Consider the following 22,914-nt stretch of genomic DNA (forward strand, 5'->3'; position numbering starts at 1 on the left):
ACAGGTATCTGATTGTTCAGTTTCCAACAGAGCTCTTTGCTTTCAGACTGCAGATTTACTGATGGTTCCTGGAGTTTCTAAAAGTGTAATGTGAAGCAGACATTTTAGTTATTGGACACCCCTCCCCTGGAACCAGCTCCCAGCTTTAGTCCGGCAGTGAGCCAGACACCCTGCTGTCTGTGTTGTTATTCTGATGTACAGGTCCTTCTCAAAATATTAGCATATTGTGATAAAGTTCAGTATTTTTCATAATGTCATGATGAAAATTTAACATTCATATATTTTAGATTCATTGCACACTAACTGAAATATTTCAGGTCTTTTATTGTCTTAATACGGATGATTTTGGCATACAGCTCATAAAAACCCAAAATTCCTATCTCACAAAATTAGCATATTTCATCCGACCAATAAAAGAAAAGTGTTTTTAATACAAAAAACGTCAACCTTCAAATAATCATGTACAGTTATGCACTCAATACTTTGTCGGGAATCCTTTTGCAGAAATGACTGCGTCAATGCGGCGTGGCATGGAGGCAATCAGCCTGTGGCACTGCTGAGGTCTTATGGAGGCCCAGGATGCTTCGATAGCGGCCTTTAGCTCATCCAGAGTGTTGGGTCTTGAGTCTCTCAACGTTCTCTTCACAATATCCCACAGATTCTCTATGGGGTTCAGGTCAGGAGAGTTGGCAGGCCAATTGAGCACAGTGATACCATGGTCAGTAAACCATTTACCAGTGGTTTTGGCACTGTGAGCAGGTGCCAGGTCGTGCTGAAAAATGAAATCTTCATCTCCATAAAGCTTTTCAGCAGATGGAAGCATGAAGTGCTCCAAAATCTCCTGATAGCTAGCTGCATTGACCCTGCCCTTGATAAAACACAGTGGACCAACACCAGCAGCTGACACGGCACCCCAGACCATCACTGACTGTGGGTACTTGGCACTGGACTTCCGGCATTTTGGCTTTTCCTTCTCCCCAGTCTTCCTCCAGACTCTGGCACCTTGATTTCCGAATGACATGCAGAATTTGCTTTCATTCAAAAAAAGTACTTTGGACCACTGAGCAACAGTCCAGTGCTGCTTCTCTGTAGCCCAGGTCTGGGGAATGCGGCACCTGTAGCCCATTTCCTGCACACGTCTGTGCACGGTGGCTCTGGATGTTTCTACTCCAGACTCAGTCCACTGCTTCCGCAGGTCCCCCGAGGTCTGGAATCGGCCCTTCTCCACAATCTTCCTCAGGGTCCGGTCACCTCTTCTCGTTGTGCAGCGTTTTCTGCCACACTTTTTCCTTCCCACAGACTTCCCACTGAGGTGCCTTGATACAGCACTCTGGGAACAGCCTATTCGTTCAGAAATTTCTTTCTGTGTCTTACCCTCTTGCTTGAGTGTGTCAATAGTGGCCTTCTAGACAGCAGTCAGGTCGGCAGACTTACCCATGATTGGGGTTTTGAGTGATGAACCAGGCTGGGAGTTTTAAAGGCCTCAGGAATCTTTTGCAGGTGTTTAGAGTTAACTCGTTGATTCAGATGATTAGGTTCATAGCTCGTTTAGAGACCCTTTTAATGATATGCTAATTTTGTGAGATAGGAATTTTGGGTTTTCATGAGCTGTATGCCAAAATCATCCGTAATAAGACAATAAAAGACCTGAAATATTTCAGTTAGTGTGCAATGAATCTAAAATATATGAATGTTAAATTTTCATCATGACATTATGGAAAATAATGAACTTTATCACAATATGCTAATATTTTGAGAAGGACCTGTAGGCTTAGACTGATGTGGGACATACTGACCACTTTTCCTCACTTTCATATTTTATTCTACTGCTCTTCCTTTAAACAAACTACTGCTGCCACTAATATGTACAGTTTTCATCCTATTGTACCACCTGACATGGTTCAGAGTTTATCTGCTTAGGTGTTTCCCTCCTGTATGAAGTCAAAAGTCTACTGCTGTCATTAACTGTGTACTTTTTCTTTAACACAGAAAGTACTTCAGGACCAGTCTTTTTGTGTCTGCTCAGTTCTTTGAAACACCCACTTGGTCGAGGATGATGGTTGCTAACACTGTGCAGAGTTCTGCTAAAGAAGGTCTCCTCCTGTTGTCAAATGCTTACTAGGAGCAAGGCTCGCTCCAGATACATTTCTGCTGAGATACATTTTCCCCAGTTGGGATTGTGACCTGGACTTCACTGCATTGTATTTAAACTGGCGTCGAACTGAAGTGTATATAGCTGAATTTGAACCTGTCTATAGGGTTGGATTGTTCTGATTGTTCATATCTCAGTGAACATTGCACTGCCCCATCTTGGCATTTTAAGCAGCATCCCCATTCCATGACTGTCTATGAAATCCCCTATGCTGTTTTTTTTTCTGTTTCACCTCACCTATGGTCAGTATATGAAAGGGTGGAATATCCTTCAAAAACTAAAATCTTTATTAATACACAGTGCATAATGAACCTACATAGCTTGTGCACACATAAGGTGCACTCTGTGTGAATGTTCATATCCTCGGTCAGGTTATCAGATATACTTCCACTGGTCATTTTATTGGGTACACATTGCTCCAGGTTAGACCCCCCCCCCTTGCCTTCAGAACTGCCTTAATACTTCAACAATACTTCCTCAGAAATTCTGGTCAACTCAGACATGATAGCATCATGCAGTTGCTGCAGATTTGTTTGCTGCACATTCATGATGTGAATCTGCTGTTCCACCACATCCCAAAGAGGCTCTATCGGATTGAGATCTGGTTACTTTTCTGGTTACACAGAGTATTGGAGTACAAGGGATTCAATGCCATTTTCAAGAGAACAGCATGAAATGAATTGAGCTTTGTGTCATTGTGCATTTTTCTTGGGGGACATACAGTATATGAAGGACCTGATTTTGATTATGAGGACAGTTGGATGCAAAATTACAAATGAGATAGTGCAGCTCTCCGACATGTACTGGAATGATCACACAGCAGCTTTATTTGTGACTTTGACTTCTGAACAGTTGCATTTCGGTCAAGTTTCGGGTTCGGCGCCGCATGTATCGTTGGCCAAGTCTGAAAATATGGAATGGAAGGATGTGGGGTTTTTTGTTAGCCGTTGTCTCCTTGCCACAGATTGGAGGGAGACAGATGTCCCATATGTGTTTGTGTCTCCTTCTAAAAATGCTTTAAAAGACATTGTCCCACTGTTGCCTGTAATCGTACAGTGCAACTGTTTTCTCATTCACATCTGTTTTTAGCTACAGCTTCTTCTGCAGATGCAGATCTTGCAAAGCTGCCTGATTCATTGTGGGCTGCTCACAAATATGATGTTGGTCTTATTACAGATTGTGAGCCAATTGTTATTACTCCTAAATCAAACTACAGCCTATGTCAGAAACAATACTTATTGAAAAAGGAAGCTCTGGAGGGGATTTGTCCTGTTTTTAATTCCCTCCTTAAAGCTGGGGTAATTGTACCCTGTCCAAATTCACCTGTGAGAACACCATTGTTTCCTGTAAAACAAAATTAGGCCCCCTGGTGTACCTGATAAGTGGAGATTTGTCATGGACCTTCAGGCTGTCAACCAGTCTGTTGTGGCCCGCGCACCATCAGTTCCGAACCCTTCTACGATTATGTCACAAATTCTGCCAGAAGCTAAATATTTTTCAGTGATAGACCTGGCAAATGCATTTTTTTCTGTCCCAGTACACAAGGACACTCAGTATTGGTTTGCTTTTGAGTTTGATGGGAAGCCATATTGTTTTACCCGTCTTTGTCAGGGCTACACTGAGACTCCGACTATTTTTAATGCAGCTCTGAAGGACTCTTTGGCTGATCTGACTGTTTCCTGGAACTGTCCTTACACAGTATGTTGATGATTTATTATTGTCAGTAGGTTCAGCGGATCAGTGTAGGAAAGATACCTTAAAACTGCTTCAACATCTTCATGAAAAGGGTCACAAATGTTCAAAATCTAAAAGGCAGTTTGTGCAGGAAGAAGTAACATTTCTTGGTCATGTTCTCTCACATAAAAGCAGAAAACTGTCCTCTCAGCGCATTGAAGCAGTTCTGAAAATCACAAAACCTGTCACAAAGAAAGAAATGATGTCATTTTTTGGGTATGACAGGTTATTGCAGAGCTCACATTCTGAATTACTCTGAGCTGGAAGCGCCTTTGGCCGGTTTAATATATGGGCGGAACTTGGCAGCTGCAGACAAAATTAAATGGACAGATGAGGCAGAACTGGCTTTCATTGATTTAAAAACAGCCCTGTCTTCTGCACCTGCATTAGCTTTACCAAACTCTAACAAGCAATTTATTCAAATGGTGGATGAAAAATCTGGTTTCATGTCATCTGTGTTGTTGCAATCCCATGGTGATAAATTGGGACCTGTGGCTTATAATTCCAGTAAGCTTGATACAGTTGTAGCCGGCTTACCTGATTGTTTGCGAGCTATTGCTGCAGCTGAGAAAGCAGTGTTATCGTCATGTGACATTGTTGGATATAATCCACTGACAGTTTTTGTTCCACATTCTGTTTCCATCATCCTCCTGGAACAAAAGACGTCTCATCTATCAGCAGCAAGGTGGCTTAGGTATTCCTCAATATTATTGGACATGCCTAACATTACAATTAAACATTGTAACACTTTAAACCCAGCCACACTTCTGCCTACTGAGGAGGATGGTGAAAGTCATGACTGCGCAGCTGTCTTGTACCCCTCGTCCTGACTTGCAAGACACCCCTTTGACTAACCCTAATCTTGCTTTGTATGTAGATGGGTCTTCCTCCCGTTCTGCTATGGGTCTGAATCAAGTAGGGTTTGCAGTGTGCTCTGACTCAGCTGTTTTGCGCTCAGGTCCTTTGCCAGCGCACCACTCTGCTCAAACAGCTGGATTAATTGCTCTAACTGAAGCTTGCAAATTGGCACAGGGAAAGACTGTGACTATTTACACAGACTCAAGATATTCTTTTGGAGTGGTGCATGATTTTGGGGCATTGTGGAAACATCGCTCCTTTTTGAAATCAGATGGAAGACCTATTTTGAATGCTAGACAAGTGTCTGATCTTTTGGATGCTATTTTGTTACCTGCACGTTTGGCTGTAGTTAAGTGTGCTGCGCACACAGGACAGCCTGATTCTGTTTCTAGGGGTAACGCAGCAGCGGACTCAAAGGGCGCGGCTTTGAAGCCTTTCCCCTCAGATGAAACTTTTCTTTCTCTGACTGATCTGCATGCTGTCACTGTTCCTGAAATGCAATCTTTTGCTACTCCACAGGAAAAAGAAAAATGGCAAATAGATGGCTGTATCTTTAACAGCAGTTCTGGCTGGCATTTCTCTGATGGTAGTCCATGCCTGCCTAAACATTTTTTTCCCTGGTTTGCTAAATGGACGCATGGATTGGATCATGTGTCCAAAGGGGGAATGCTGGATATGGTTAAAAAATATTGGTATACAAATGGGTTTTCAGTGGTAGCTGAACATTATTGTAAAATATGTTTGATCTGTGCTTCTCACAACCCCTCCAGGGTTCCTGCACAATCACAAGCAGCACATCCGCCTCCACAGTTCCCATTTCAGCATTTGATGAGGGATTTTATTGAGTTGACACCTGCTGAAGGGAAGAAATATTGTTTGGTGATCGTGGACATGTTTTCTAAATATGTTGAAGCATTTCCAACGAAACACGCAGACAGCAGTGCTGTTGCGAAGTCTTTGTTGACAGAGATTCTTCCCCGTTGGGGGTCCCAGAGGTGATTTCCAGTGATAACGGGACACATTTTGTTAACAAAGCTTTGTAGGAAATTAGTAAACTTCTAGGTTTTCAGTTGAAGACACATTGTGCTTACCACCCACAATCAGGTGGAGCAGTAGAATGAGAAAATGGAACAATAAAGAATAAATTGGCTAAATGCTGTGATGGGTTGTCCTGGCCAAAAGCTCTCCCTCTTGTTCTTATGTATATGCGGATGAGAATTAGATCCAGAGCTAATTTGAGTCCTTTTGAAATCCTTTTTGGGAGACCTGCAAATACAGGGGGAAGACCGAGTACTAACCTAAGCATACTAACAACTGCTCATTTTGAACATTCCAACATGGATATGGGGGTAAAACAGCTTTCACCATCAGACGGTGAAAGCTGCTTAATCCCCAGTAGCTGGCAGACCCCTGCACCAGTTCCAGCCAGGACAGTGGGTGCTGATTAGAGATACCAGGAGACGTCACTGGAGAGACAAATGGTGGAGAGGTCCGTTTCAAATTCTGCTGGTGACTCACACTGCCGTGAAGGTCCAGGGACGGGACACCTGGCTTCATGTGACACACTGCAAGGTGTTCACTGGAACACCACCTGAGCAGCATCCTGGTTCTGAACCTCCTGCCTAGAGGGGCTTCCAACAACCGCCCACCTGTACCAGCTTGGTAACAGGGCAGCTTGAAGCGCAGAAGCCACTCAGGATAGGCAGCAGGATCTTTTTTATTTTTTTAAAGTTTTGTTTATGATTTGTTTTCTTTGGAAAAAATCTGTTTGCTTCCAGTATCAGAAGAAAGGGCATTCCACTTCAAAGTCATGATGCAGCTATATGGAAGATGGTCTGTTCTGATGCTGGTGATTGGTATTGCAAGTATTTTTATTACTCCTGTGTTTATTTGGGAAAAGGTACCGCAAAGAAATGTGTGGCTAATCTGAGTAATTATGCCAATAATACTCATCAGCTGATTTGAAGAGAGATTCATCACTTTTCTGACTACCATGATCATGCTGATAATGTCTGGTAGCAACTGATGCATCAAACTGTGAGAAAGATAAGAAATGATAGTTGCTATGTTTGTTGTTTGATTCCACATGCTATTAATGATCAACCATTTTGGTACCTGTTCCTATTGATACTGCTTATACTCTAGCTACTTTCTTTCCAGATAACCGGTTGGTGGAGGTCATTTTTCCTTGGGTGAGTAATTATACTGTAAGGGAAAGCAGAAATGTTTGTAGATTTTCTACAGGAACTCTTTATAGATTTCGGGGTAATAGAAATCCGATTAAAGATCCAGATATTTGTATTGCTCAGGAAGAAAACACACCTTATTTCCTTGGTTGCAAAACTATTATACCTGTTTCATGTGCCTTAACCCACAGAAATACATCTGGACCAAGTCCTGTCAGAACTGATCCTTATACCATTTCAGGATCTTCGGCTCCAGAGCCTTTTGTGTTAACTCTTAATCTTACAGCCTTACCGAATGGAAGTAAATTGTATGGTAAGACCTAGTAGAGATGGGTACTCGTGTGCTAAGAGCATGGTTTGGATGTGTGGAAAAAGATCATATCTGTATCTGCCTGCTAATTGGTCTGGAGCATGTTTTCTAGCTCACTTATTACCTACGGTCACTACTTATGTTTCAATCAGCCCATTATTAGAGAGGAAGACAATGCTCGAACAGCAAAAGAGAGCTAGGATTCCATATTGGAAAGGGATTTTGGGTAAACCTATTCCTAGTTATGGTGCTGCTAATGGAGCCCATAGGATTAATGAGTAGTCAGTTGAGTTAGAAAATCTTACTGCTTTAACTGAGGAAGGTTTCACTGTTCTGACCAAGGAGCAGCAGGCTATTAGAATGATGAGCTTGCAAAATAGAATGGCTTTGGATTACCTGTTAGCTGAGAGTGGTGGTGTTTGTCATTTAATTGGAGAACAGTGTTGCTCTTTTATTCCAGATGTGTCTAATAACATGACAAGTATCCATGATAAATTAGAAGATTTGCTGACAACCCAACAGAAAGAAAATATGAGTTCCTCTTGGAATCCTTGGTCCTGGTTTATTATTGGTGGTTGGACATCCTGGTTAATAAAGATTGGAGTAATTCTTTTATTTTTATTTTTGATTTTGATGTTTCTTTCATGTTGCATTATTCCAATGGTTAAAGGAAAGGTAATGAGATTGATAAATGTTTCCATGTTAAAAGTTGATAAGGATGTAGACTTAATTTCTGTTTGTAATGACTATGGTGATTGTGCATTTGAGATAACAGATGGTATGGATAACGATGGATTTTATGTTGCTTAAGATGCTATAATGATGTAATAACTCTAAATTGTTTGGGGAGTTAATACTGATGTTCAGCATTCTAGTGGTATAAATAGAGATTTGGAGATTTATTATTTTAAAGTGTTGTTATCCTTATTATTTTAGTTTTGTTTGCTAGTAATTTGACAAAATTAGATCTTAGCGAAAGACCATGGAAATAACACATGTATTTGTTGTATGTTTTTTTGGTTTCACTTTGATTATAATCTTGGTTGATGGTTTTGTAGAATTTTCTGTTAGTTATGTGATTTTCTTGTAATCAGAAGAAAGGAGTGTAATGGAAAATTATTTTAAAGTGCTCTGATCTTCCCTTCACCTCGCTCATTTGATTCTGTGTTTTATCACTCAGAGGTGACCTTCCATCTACCTCTCTCCTCTGACCTCTGTGTTTTATTAGTGTTCTGTTATTTAGAGCAGATGGACTCTAAATTCATTATCAGGAGGTTTATGGTTAACACTCCCTCTTGTGTATGCCTCAAGGGAGGGTAGATGGGGGCCCTCATAAATAACTTTGTTACCTCTGACCTGGGGAGGGTCTAGGGGCCATAAAACTAAACTTTTTGAAGTTGAGATAACACCCTCATTTTTGGTATAAATACTTGTGTGTGATTTCTGTTCGTTGCTCTGCTTATCTGACTAGCTCAGTGACAGAGTCATTCAAATGCTGAATGCCTTTGAATAAACTTTTATAAGATAAAGTCCGGTCTTTCTCTTGTTTAATGAGTTGATTTCTCTCCCACTTTGATAAGAAAATCCACAACAATGTCCAGGAAAACATTGGGAAGCTGCCATCCAAAGAGACTCTGGTGGTTCGGGGACCCCTCTTACGTTGTGCGTGGACTCAGAGACATATGAACAGCGCTTGGGGACCCTGAATCAGGACTAATGTGATGGCAGAACAATAAAATTGCAAAAGACTGACCTAGGAGATGTGGAATTGCTCGGAGTACGGAGTCCACATGAGGACGCAGCAAAGGACTTAATGGATGTGTTATTCTATGTCATCCTATGTTATAATATCAATGTTCTATGTAGTTAGATTTGCTGTAGGAATGTTCTGAATTATGTTAATCCATTTGTACTTGCAAGTTGTGATATTCAGCTCCCGAGGTTTGACATGACCAATGTTCTCCGTTATAAAGGTTTTGGTAATAGGAATGATAAAGCAGGACCTGATTGGCATTAATGGTCCTTTAAATAGGTGGTAATGACATATGTTAGATTCAAAACAGGGATCTCTCGTTCAGACTGGGCGAGAATGAGATTTCTCTATGGCCTCCAGATGTTTTTGGATGGGTGGGTTTTTCGACTGGTAGGTCCTAAGCTGACCTGAAGGTCCGATTCATCAACACGTAGTTTGTGAAGTTGACAGACATGGATGTTAGTCCATGGGTGAGTTGATGAGATGTGTTCCTGAAGAGACTTTTGGGAAGAGCAACAGAGTAGCTGGATTTGGTCTAATTAGTGAATAGATTTAGTTTACCATAGTCTAACACAGTTAAAATAATGCATGCATAGGAACTCCAAATAGGATCTTAGTTAATTAGTTGAACCTGCGATTTTAGACCTAAATTAGAGTAATCTTTTAGGGTGGCTTAATTTTGTACATAATGTAATTTCACTACCTTCCATAATCATTCACATTTTTTTATTCCGTTTACTCACTCATGAACATCACATATACTCACAGGATATTTACAATATGAATAAAATACCTCTCTCAGCTGTTAATTAGCTTACAAACCTAATTAAAGGGGGGATATGTGGAAGCTTAAAGCTTTGTTTGTAAGATTAAAAGTGTTATTATTGTATGCAAGATGAATTTTGTGAAGAATTGTTTTGGTAATAAGGGAAGGGTCACTCTGAGTAGCACCCAAGCCATCTGGAAACAGATTACATTAGGGATAAGTTCTTGGCGTGAGAAATGACTGATAGGCTTGTTATTGCAGTTCAGCCAGGACATCTTGTGATACCCTGACTCCTGCCAGGTCACTTTGACATTAATGTTCAGCGGTCCAGATAAATGATGAGAATGTTATTGTAAACTATCAGGTAGGCCAATCTGATCTTTTCCAGATGTTTGGATGGAGTTGTATTCCCGGAACTGCAACCGAGAATCAATGTTGTGGATGCCAAACGTTTTACGTAAATGAGTATGACGATTTCAATTGGTCAAAGAGGACCAAATACACACCAATGCTTTGTATCTGTATAAAAATGCCCTGTAAGGACTAAAAGCAGGGAACTTCTGGAATTTTTGATGAAGATGTTTTGTGCGTTGTAAGAAATAAAAGTTCCCCCCCCGTGAAGGCTGGGAAGAGAGATTTCTCTGAGTTTTGTGTTAATTGCTTTTAGCTCAGCAGTAAGGCCACATTGGCTTGATTCAGCCCTACTGGACTCCACTAGGCACGTTTCCGTTACAATTTTTCCATACCGGTACCCAATTTTTTGGTCCGTGCTCCTGAGCAAGCACACATCGGAACTACATGTGGTGTGAACAGACAGAACTACCCTGCACAAGTTCTGGATGGGCTGTGGTCCAGATAATTATCCCAGTGGATTATCTTATTCATAAAAACCATATATGGGACATTTATGCATATACAGCATTATTAATTTTACGTTTATTTATGTTTTTATTCCCTTTTTTTTATCATTTCACACAGATTACTTTAATATGACAATGTCTCACAGTAACGTTAATAGGAGCACAGTGCACTACACTGACGGCTGGAGGTGGAGCTTCAGCCGCCATAGCTTCAGCCGTCAGTGGGCAAGTGGAAACACAACATTACCGTACTGAGTAGAGCAAAACTGAGTGGAGGGGAACTGTGTCAGCTAAAACAAGCCAGTGGAAAAGAGGCATATGGAGATCAGGGCAACTAAGAGAAGCTATAGCAAGCAGCTAAAAAGCAACTTCTCAACCTCTAACAACCCAGCAGCAGTTTGAAGGAGCCTGAATGACATCACTAACTACAGGAGCTTGTCCCTCCATGCTGTTATGACCACCAGCCTGGTTGACAACCTCAACAGCTCCTTTTACAGGTTTGTAAAATAGCCATTTACACCTTCAACCTATTCACCCACACCCCACTCCCACACAATAGGACTACCTCTACCCCCCACAAATAACTCTACAACCCCACCCCCTGAATCTGACCCTCTGCCTGCACTAAAGATCACTGAGGAAGCTATAGGCTCTTTCAGTGTTAAAAAACCAGCAAAGCTCCAGGACCATATGGTTAGGGTTAGGGTTAGCCCCCTTTGCCTGAGAACCTGCACTGACCAACTAGCCCCCATCTTCACCCAGATCTTGGACAAATAGTTGGACTTTTGTGAAGTTACCTTCTGTTTCAAACCTTCCACCATCATCCCAGTCCCCAAGAAACACATCATCAAGAGGTTAGATCTGTCATCCTGATGTCTGTGGTCATGGAATCCTTTGAGCGGCTGGTGTTAAAGCATCTGAAGGACATCACTTGCCCCCTGCTGGACTAACTGCAGTTTGTTTACCAGGCAAACCTGTTGGCAGGTTATGCAGTCAACGTGAGACAACACTTCATCCTGCTCCACCTTGAACACCCAGGAACATGCATGTGCCAGGATCCTGTTTGTGGACTTCAGCTTGGCCTTCAACACCATAAACCCAGACATCCTCCACCAGAAGCTCACCCAGCTCATAGTGCTGGCCAACACCTGTCAATGGATAACCAACTCCCTTACTGTATTCCTTACATCCACAAAACAGGACATGACCAGACTGAATTGAACAATTAAGTCTGCAGAGGGGGTCATCAGGGCTAACCTTCCCTCCATCCAGGACCCGTACAAGTCTAGGTTCAGGAGAATGACAGCTAACATCTCTGTAGATTCCACACATCCTGGACACAAACTGTTTAGCCTTTTACCTTCAGGTCGGAGCTACAGAGCTCTGTTTGCTAAAACCAGCCACCGCAGAAGCAGCTTTTTTCTCTACACTGTTTCTCTGATGAACACAATTAACACCTTACAGCCTGAGTAGTCATCTACTCTGCTACTTTGTCATTTAATAGACTTTTTCATTTAATAGCTTTTCTCTATTTTTACTTCCTACATTGTAGGAAGAAAAACTATGAAGCGAAAGAATATAGAATTATGTAGCAAACAAAAATTTGTGAAATAATTTAAATCATCTATTAAATTGTAGATACTTTGAAATACTGCCCCTTTGCTTTGATTACTGCTTTCCACACTCTGTTTTCTCAGTGAGCTTCATGAGGTAGTCATCTGAAATGGTTTCCCAACAGTCTTGAAGGAGTTCCCACAGGCCATAAAAAAATAAAGACAAACAATTGAAAGATAAGGTGTTTCCATATGTGTGACTGTTTACTCATGTCGGCATGCTGTGAGTGCTTGAAACAGAAGTAAAATTCCTTGCTTGTGCACACAATCTTGGCAATTAAAGCTGATTCTATTTCTGAAACTATCTTTGATATTAAAATGTGTTTGGTGATCTGAAACATTGAAATGTGACAAAATAGCAAAAACAGATGAAACCTTCAAAGTGGCAAGTCCCTTTTTTACAGCAATGCAGGCAAGTAAACAAAGCTTTTAAGATACATTCTACACATAGGTTTATCAACAAATGTAATAATCTGCTCAACAATTGATGAGTGTGGATTTTAATTAGTTGGTAAGCCTTTGCTAATTGTGAAATATTATGTATTAAACAAACAATATTTGTGTATTACAGCAATCAGAGCAACAGAAACATTCTTGTGCCATAACATCTATTCAAAGTTGAGTTGTTTGAATGCCTTCAGACCACTAAGTATTCATAGAGTGAGCACTAGGTGCTGCTGTAAGACTGCTTTTGATGATGCACCAGTGTGCTTCATCTGCATGGCCATTATGAAGCTGCTGTACTATCTGTGCTGTGCCAAAGAAGTGTGGCATCAACACATCCTTGATGCTCATGAATAATGCATCTACATTTGCCTCGGCTTTCTTGTCAAGTAGAGAAGCCACTGATCTGTCACTCTCAATTGGATATGACACACACTTCTGCAGAAGGAATAAACAGGTACTATGCCCACTCTGACACACATCTAATGAAAGACAGCGTGAGAAAGACAAATACACACTTGTTCCAGGGTTGTAAACAAAGGAATTATCTCATTCCTCCATTCCTGTTGTCTGTTCATCCAAAGAATGCATGAAAGCACACTTAACTGCATATGTGCACCTGTGTGCTTCAAAGTGTGAGGTGAATAGAACCACTTGGGCCACTGAAATCGTGATGCTGACAGAAATTGCTTGTCCTAGAGAGCAGATTGACATTCCAAGAAACACATGATAATCCTGCTCCACTTTCTGGTTTTGACCTGACCTCGAAGAGACATCCTGTAAGTTGCTCACACTCAACAGACACAAAATAGGAAGCCATCAAAGTAATCAGAAGCAGGTTGATCTGACAGTAGGGTGGTGTATTTTAGTTTGTTGGTGGTTGCCTAGATGAGTTGATGGAGCTGCTGGTTTCAGCACAAGACCAATAAGGGAGATAGCATCTAGGACACTTCAACCTGGTTACCATAGCTACCCTCTTTTTCCAACCACTTTGCAACTACTTGAGGTGCTCATTGGCAGTGGTATATCCAGAACTTCATATTTCAGCTGTTCACACTGTCATGTTGGAGTTTTAGAATTTTAGAATAGAAAGACTGAGATTTTTCAACATATGTTTAGCTTGTGGCTAACACAATGCCAAGTCTAAACTTATCCTTTGGCCATATTGTCATTATTGGTTGTGTTTTTGTTTTTCAGTGGGACCCTTGTTTGACTTTTGCTCACTGTGGCTGACTTGGCACTTTTCAGAAACTTGTGTGGAGCACATTTAAATAAGCTGTTTTATTGAAAGATTTTTATTCTCCTGAGAATATGTATTGGCATTTAAAGAACTTTCCATCCATTTTCTTTAGGTTTTATGAAGATATTATTCTCAGTCGGATATAAAACTGTCATGAGCAGAGTGAGAAAAAACCTAATCAACAGCATTATGTCTTTACCTTACCACACAAAAACTGAGCTGAACTGTTTTATGAGTTCTCTGTTTGAATCGAAAACAATTGCTCACCCATTATACACCACATTTGATGCACTTATGTATAGCAGTGCTAGATGGAGGAACTTTGGAGGTCCTCTGGGAGATAACTGCATAAGATAACAAATTCCAAGTTCTGAGAATAAAATTATACTACACATGATGCATATCTTTCAAGCCACAAGTGGGTTAGTGAAACTAGTTAGGAAAAAGAGCACTACTTGTGTAATAGTAATATTCTGCAGCATTGGGCTATTGATGTAGATTTGCTCTGTGTTATATGTATTTTACTTATTTTTGTATGTGTTCACATTGCTAATCTCAGACATACTTTTGCATATTTAAAATAATATTTAAGCATTAAGTGCTGAATTATATTAGCAGGGTCGGCTGTTGGTTTAATGAGGCTCCTAGAATAATTTTATTTTGGAGGTTTAGGGGAAGAGAACGTGGCTGTCACCACACAGCTCTATTGTATTGTGTGCACATTGTGCTTTAAAGACAATACGTTTTGAAATTGAGCAGGTAACAATGAACAATGAATTCCCTAAACTGATTACTCATTAAATAAATAGCTCTTCACATAAAGAGGTTTAAAGGGCGAAAGATGTAAATAAATTTTGTACACTACTCTGGTTTCACTGGCAGTCATGTCTGATGTAAAGCATTTCAATACAGACTCAGTAGAGCTTGGAAGGAGAGGACTAGTTTAATTGATGTGCTTACAAAGTACAAATTGAAAATATGGCAGCCCAAACCATCACTGATCCACCTCCATGCTTCACTCTGGGCATGCAACAGTCTGGGTGGTACGCTTCTTTGGGGCTTCTCCACACTGTACCTCTCCTGGATGAAAGGAAAATAGTAAAAGTGGACTCATCAGAGGACAATACATGTTTCACATTGTCCACAGCCCAAGATTTGCACTCCTTGCACCATTGAAACCGACGTTTGGCATTGGCATGAGTGACCAAAGGTTTGGCTATAGCAGCCCGGCCGTGTATATTGACCCTGTGGAGCTCCCGACGGACAGTTCTGGTGGAAACAGGAGAGTTGAGGTGCACATTTAATTCTGCCGTAATTTGGGCAGCTGTGGTTTTATATTTTTTGGATACAATCCGGGTTAGAACCCGAACATCCCTTTCAGACAGCTTCCTCTTGCGTCCACAGTTAATCCTGTTGGATGTGGTTCGTCCTTCTTGGTGGTATGCTGACATTACTCTGGATACCGTGGCTCTTGATACATCACAAAGACTTGCTGTCTTGGTCATAGATGCGCCAGCAAGACGTGCACCAACAATTTGTCCTCTTTTGAACTCTGGTATGTCACCCATAATGTTGTGTGCATTTCAATACTTTGAGCAAAACTGTGCTCTTACCCTGCTAATTGAACCTTCATACTCTGCTCTTACTGGTGCAATGTGCAATCAATGAAGACTGGCTACCAGGCTGGTCCAATTTAGCAATGAAACCTCCCACACTAAATTGACAGGTGTTTCAGGTTCATTGTCCAACCCCTGTAAGCAGGGGTGAATGTAGTTTTAAATTCTTGCCGGTACTTAGTTTTGTTAATTTTCATGACAATGAATATTGTAGCTTCACACTGAAGGCATCAAAACTATGAATTAACATGTGGAATTATATACTGAACAAAAAAGTGTGAAACAACTGAAAATATGTCTTATATTCTAGGTTCTTCAAAGTAGCCACCTTTTGCTTTGATTACTGCTCCGCACACTCTTGGCATTCTGTTGATGAGCTTCAAGAGGTAGTCACCTGAAATGGTTTTCCAACAGTCTTGAAGGAGTTCCCAGAGATGCTTAGCACTTGTTGGCCCTTTTGCCTTCACTCTGTGGTCCAGCTCACCCCAAACCATCTCGATTGGGTTCAGGTCCGGTGACTGTGGAGGCCAGGTCATCTGGCGCAGCACCCCATCACTCTCCTTCTTGGTCAAATAGTCCTTACACAGCCTGGAGGTGTGTTTGGGGTCATTGTCCTGTTGAAAAATAAATGATGGTCCAACTAAACGCAAACCAGATGGAATAGCATGCCGCTGCAAGATGCTGTGGTAGCCATGCTGGTTCAGTATGCCTTCAATTTTGAATAAATCCCCAACAGTGTCACCAGCAAAGCACCCCCACACCATCACACCTCCTCCTCCATGCTTCACGGTGGGAACCAGGCATGTAGAGTCCATCTGTTCATCTCTTCTGCGCCGCACAAAGACACGGTGGTTGGAACCAAAGATTTCAAACTTGGACTCATCAGACCAAAGCACAGATTTCCACTGGTCTAATGTCCATTCCTTGTGTTCTTTAGCCCAAACAAGTCTCTTCTGCTTGTTGCCTGTCCTCATCAGTGGTTTCCTAGCAGCTATTTTACCATGAAGGCCTGATTCACACAGTCTCCTCTTAACAGTTGTTCTAGAGATGTCTGCTGCTAGAACTCTGTGTGGCATTGACCTGTTCTCTAATCTGAGCTGCTGTTAACCTGTGATTTCTGAGGCTGGTGACTCGGATGAACTTATCGTCCGCAGCAGAGGTGACTCTTGGTCTTCCTTTCCTGGGGCGGTCCTCATGTGAGCCAGTTTCTTTGTAGCGCTTGATGGTTTTTGCGACGGTACTTGGGGACACTTTCAAAGTTTTCCCAATTGTTTGGACTGACTGACCTTCATTTCTTAAAGTAATGATGGCTACTTGTTTTTCTTTACTTAGCTGCTTTTTTTCTTACCATAATACAAATTCTAACAGTCTATTTAGTAGGACTATCAGCTGTGTACTGTATCTTATAAGGCTTGAAATCCCACTTATTAAACCTGACAGGGCACAGCTGTGAAGTGAAAACCATTTCAGGTGACTACCTCTTGAAGGTCATCAACAGAATGCCAAGAGTGTGCAGAGCAATAATCAAAGCAAAAGGTGGCTACTTTGAAGAACCTAGAATATAAGACATATTTTCAAGTGTTTCACACTTTTTTGTTCAGTATATAATTCCACATGTGTTAATTCATAGTTTTGATGCCTTCAGTGTGAAGCTACAATATTCATAGTCATGAAAATAAAGAAAACTCTTTGAATGAGAAGGTGTGTCCAAACTTTTGGGCCGTACTGTATATATAATTTCAATTGTTAAAGAACTGCCATGTATGAAATGATAAACCATTTTCTGATTCATAACTTTTCATCTTCAGTTTCCGTCTTTTCTTTTGAACAAAAAAGTTATTGTTCTCTGCATTATGGTCAAGTTTTGATTTCATTTAAATAAAAAATTTGACAGTTCGGTTGTTTTCTGTAGATGGTAAGTGATTTATTGTTCATCCGGTCCTAATGCAAGCGGCGGGTTTTTGTCTGTGCACCACCTGTGTAAAATCTCCCAGTCCGTTAAATCGAACGCACTGATCTCCTTGGCAACCGCTCTGTTTTGGAGGTAAGCGCGCATGCGCTCTCGTGTAGTGTATGTGAAATCTCTGGTCGTAAGCGGTGTTTTCTAGCTGTACTGTGTTGTTGTAATTCAACAAAATAACATGAAACACAACTAGTTTCTCTCCCTGTGATTTTAACTGGGGTATTTAGCAGCGAGCAGACAGACATTAAAACGTAGCGGTGCTCGTTTTAAAGGCTGGCCGTTCACAAAAACCTCGAGCTCCGAGGGGAGAGAAGCAAAGAGCGTTGAGGCTCCATCATAGCAGAACAGTTGAGAAATTATCTGAAATGAGGGGAAAAAAGCTATATTTATGTTTTAGACTGTCTATTGGTAGCGGATCTGATCTTTGTTTGCTCAGGAACTTTTGCAGCCGTAACTGGTTCTGGAAGACGGCTTCATAGCAGACCCGTTCTTGCCTCTTCCCGGTACTCGGACCGTACTGAAATTTTGTTCCCTTGAAATATTCGGTTCCACCTGTGTCGGGAGCGCGCACTGCAGCCAGAGAGGCTGATCCGACCGTCTTCACAGCTTTTCTGATCGATTTATCGGTAAAACGACGAAACGTATTTATGTCAATGTTGTTACTTCATTTTTAATCAACAGCTCCTAGAAAAAATACATAAATACAAAATGAACCTGGAGGTGTTTTTTGCACAGTTTCGTGTTGTTTGTCTTTTCCAACTTGTGTCATGTTCACTTTAACCTGACGGACATCAGTCAGCCATCAAACACTGTTTTCCAACACGTCGTGTTTATTTCTACTTTTTTATTACTGACATAAAACAATGGATGCTCACTCTGTTGACTTCCTGAATAGATGAGAGTGTAGCTTATTTTTCTGGTAAATCGCGTTCTAATGTAAAATATGACAAAGTACTGGATTTATAAAAGACATTTTACTGCTTTGATAATGGTACTGTCTGATGTTGTTTTGTTTAAAATAATCCGCTCTAGTATTATTTAAGTACTTTACATATTCCTATATTAAACATACTGTCCATGTCATGTATGAGAACATATTTCCTCTCTTTTAAAAAGAGGGGAAAATATTTATAGGAACATCATAGAAGAATACAGTATTCCAGTTTGACTCACACCTCGTAATGTTTTTTTACCCCATGGGACAGAGATTAACCAATCACCGTATATTTTGGGTGGGTCATTCCTCACATCATACACAACTATTCTTGTGAATGTGGACACATTTACTCTTTATTTGCCAGAGCTACAGGGGGGAACAGAATATTTGAGACAGCTGAAATAATCCGTTCCCCCTCTATAACATGGGAACAAATTCTTTTTTCAACAAGTCCTTCATTGTGTTTATTCCTCTCCTCATGGACAACTATTCCTGTGAATTTGGAAATATTTGCTCTTTATTTGCCAGAGTTACAGGGGGGAACAGAATATTTCAGACAGCTGAAATAATCCGTTCCCCCTCTATAACATGGGAACAAATTCTTTTTTCAACAAGTCCTTCATTGTGTTTATTCCTCTCCTCATGGACAACTATTCCTGTGAATTTGGAAACATTTGCTCTTTATATGCCAGAGTTATAGGGCGGGACAGAATATTTCAGACAGCTGAAATAATCCATTCCCCCTCTATAACATGGGAACAAATTCTTTTTTCAACAAGTCCTTCATTGTGTTTATTCCTCTCCTCATGGACAACTATTCCTGTGAATTTGGAAACATTTGCTCTTTATATGCCAGAGTTATAGGGCGGGACAGAATATTTCAGACAGCTGAAATAATCAGTTCCCCCTCTATAACATAGGAACAAAATCTGCACACCACAGCAGACACACAAACCTAAAAAGAACATGCAAAGCACTTAAATGTGTTTTCTGTTGGTGGGCTTTCCACACATGCCTGATGAAACCACCTCAGACACATCTCACATTGGATCTAGAAAAAGGACAAATAATATAAAGCATTTTCAGCAAAAATATCTGTTTACAATTATAACATCCATTCATTCCTTCTTATTCCAACTTCGGTCCACAGGAGGGCAGGATCCTATCAAAGCTTGCTTAAGCAAGTTAAAATTGCAGTTTAAGTCCTCTCCATTTAACCTCCTAACAATACATGTTTGAATAATTCTAAAATGTTACCCAGTTCAAGTCCGTCTCTTTTTCCATCTCTCCGTAGAAGTGGTACAAGTCTTCTAAGTCATCTGATAAGAATAAATGTGAAGTATAAAAATATACCTATATATACAGTTTTTCTTGTTTTTGCATATTCACTCTGCAAATCGTTTGTGATTCAAAGTTTGTTTGTGTGTGGAGCTCAGTGACTTGCTTCAAGATGCAGATCTGGTTACTATCTGGAAACTATTAAACAGGATGTGGTAAGCACAAACACAATTTATTCAGGAGCTGTCTATGAGAATGTACCACATTTGGACATAATTTGATAAAAGTAGCATTAGGAAGTTTAATAACAACAGAAAATATAATGGTTGTATTTATTTATTTGTGGACAAAGAGGAAAAATATTCTTAAACAAATGTTATTGCAGACCCTATTGTCAATGTAGTTATTTTTGGCTAAGTATTCCTATCTTTGTAGCAACAACTGCAAACAATTGTAATTGTGATAACAATTAATGCAAACTTTAAAATGAGAACATTTTGGTAGAACAATACTAGATTTCTCACCACTGTTAAGGAGAAGTCTCACAGCAATGTCAAACCTGAGGCTGTTAACCGCCTCTGTGGAAACAGGGAAATCCACAGCCTCTTTTGCAAGGAGTCTTTCTGCAAACTGACATATAAAGCTTTATTTAATGGCTTTAAATTAATAACAGAGTTTAAATGTTTCAAAATATACATCATAATCATACATTGTGTAAAAATTTGTATGGACCTTCAATGCAAATACTCCACATGATGTATTGTCCTGTTGTTTGGGATGTTTGACAGTATCACATGTCCACCTTGACACACTGCATCCCTTCTTCCTCATAAATGCCCTGTTAATATAGGTATATTAATAAGAAGAACCGTCATCTGAATTTAATGCTTAAGTTAACGTTTAATATCTACCCATACCTTGAGCTTTGCAAACATTTCTGGATGTCTTGCTTTGACTCCCCCAGTGGATCCAAGACCAAAGATCTTTTGGCTTGTGGGTAGATCACCTAATAAGTGTGCAATCAACAGTCTTCATGTGGTTTTTGCTTATGACATAACTATTATATAAGATATTTTTAAAATATAAAAACAAATTCTTACCACTAATGTCCAGTGGTTGTGATGATTATTAATTCCCAGAATTACTTCACAGATGAGATATTTTGCACCTATTTTTGCATCAGGTCAGAGTAGCTCTCTTCATCCATAGACACAGAAGATGCAGAAGTAATTGAAGACGAGAAAAATGTCTTTCTTTTTAACATTATTCTAAATAAAGTAGAACTATGGATTCTGACCTTACAAAGCATTTGTTAAAGCTGTCAGAACAACATCTGACTAAAGGAATCTTTCTCTTTGCTCTTTGATCCTCGGGACTGAAAAAAAGAAAATTGTGCAATAATGCATCCTTTGACTGAAATGCTCCATTGACTGAAGTTAAAATGTAACCAAGAGCCGGTAAATTGTGTTTCTTTGCTCTCCTCCCACTCCACATAAATAGCTTTAATAGTCTTTCCATTTGAAATGTTGGGTTAGGGCTAAGCATTAGGAGAAAAGAGTGAATGGGTTTCGGCCTAAATGTACAATAAATATTCCAATTTTTTCAAATATCTAAATTTGGAGTGATAGATTGCCCAATAATTTCCCCTAGATTATATCTTTCATCTAGTCAAAAAGAAGAAAAAAGAAACTATCCATTCATGTGATTGTAACTCCTCCCAGTACAAGTGAGGCAATGTCATTGGCTATTCTTCTGTTTGACCTCCGAAGTTTCAGTGTCATTCATTGCCTACTTGAAGTCCCACAAGTTGAATATTGCAGTAAGTATCTCTAGTAAAACACTGGTGCCTTAAACCAGGCGCTGACAAATTCCTCCCTTCGGTGTTTTGGTTCCATTTTAGAAACTTAATGATTTAAAATATTGTTGCTTTTTAAAAGTTATTTCATTTCCATTTCAAGTTTTTTCATCCTGCTGCTTAATTTCAGGCATCCTCAGCTAACCTTCACCCCTATTGAGAGAGTGGTTTAAATCTATGTCATCTTAATTGAGATCATTAAGAGCCTTTATCTCTTTTTCATAAATCTTTGTAAAAATTGGTTCTAGTGAATCATAAAATATACACTTAGCCGCAGTTCCATATTCAAGCAGCTGAGCCCTTCTACCTTCAAAGATGTTCTCTGCATATTGGACAAAATGGTACCGTGGAAAATTTATGTTGTGCAGAAATTCTGCAGCTATGAAGAAAGCCATAACTCATGCATTTGCATGCATATACTCCTTGCTTTATCTACGGCAGTTACTTTGGTGTTGTAGAAAAAAACAAGAATCAGATGAGAACCTTAGTAGAAGATATGCTGTCATAAGATTTAGGTGAAACAAACATAATCCTAATCAAAAAGGGTCTAATTCACAATTTAATACAAAACACCTCATTAAATCGCTATTTAATAGAAATAAATGCTTCTAGGTTAAGGGTACTCTTTATTGTAAACTAGAAATTAACCAACCAGAATATTTCTAAATTTATAATGGTACACAGGTACAGTCCTTTCATCTTTAGATATAGAGATAAAACTTTGTTGACAATCTTCTGAAAAAATAAAAACAAATTATCCAAAATTCAAACAAAAGATAGTCTACCAATCATATGTCTGATATTTACTTTGTGTTTGCTCTGCCACAGTGCATCTCTATGATAATGGTTTTTTCTCCTTTAAATTGTGTAGCCTTTTCCTAGATTTTATCTGTGACACAACTTTTTACAACCAGAAAGACATCACTAAAAAATGCAAGAAATATTGTTGATGGTCAAAAGCATTTTTCTATTCTATTCTATTCTATTCTATTCTATTCTATTCTATTCTATTCTATTCTATTCTATTCTATTCTATTCTATTACCATAGTCAATAAGGTTACACTGTAAATATTGACTCACTAGCTAAATGAGTTATATTGGCAAATTATGGCATTTGAAACTTAAATGTAAGCTAAAATGTTTGACTGTTCTTTGATGTCAGATAATAATAAAAATTCTTAACACCACAACATGCCATATTTATTTTACTGCCATTGCTCTTGACCATGAAAAAATCTGGATTTTATCAGGATTTGTTCTAGTTAAATTGTTTACATACACTTTTTCAAGACTGTCCAGAAAACTGCCTTGCCTCACAAGTCAGCAATCATAGCAATATTTGAAGAAC

At 39.7% G+C, this 22,914-nt stretch overlaps 1 long non-coding RNA gene across 1 annotated transcript; it reads right to left on the minus strand.

Moving 5' to 3' along the window:
- Positions 1-19,211: 19,211 nt before the first annotated feature.
- Positions 19,212-21,039, minus strand: LOC124860996. The gene is made up of 6 exons (XR_007036536.1): positions 20,811-21,039; positions 20,628-20,716; positions 20,443-20,548; positions 20,235-20,340; positions 19,690-19,751; positions 19,212-19,483 (listed from the first exon to the last, which is right to left on the minus strand). It is a non-coding gene; the product is annotated as an uncharacterized LOC124860996 (long non-coding RNA).
- Positions 21,040-22,914: the final 1,875 nt, after the last annotated feature.

Source organism: Girardinichthys multiradiatus, chromosome 23 (genome assembly GCF_021462225.1).
Source record: "Girardinichthys multiradiatus isolate DD_20200921_A chromosome 23, DD_fGirMul_XY1, whole genome shotgun sequence".
Taxonomy (NCBI): Eukaryota; Metazoa; Chordata; class Actinopteri; order Cyprinodontiformes; family Goodeidae; genus Girardinichthys; species Girardinichthys multiradiatus.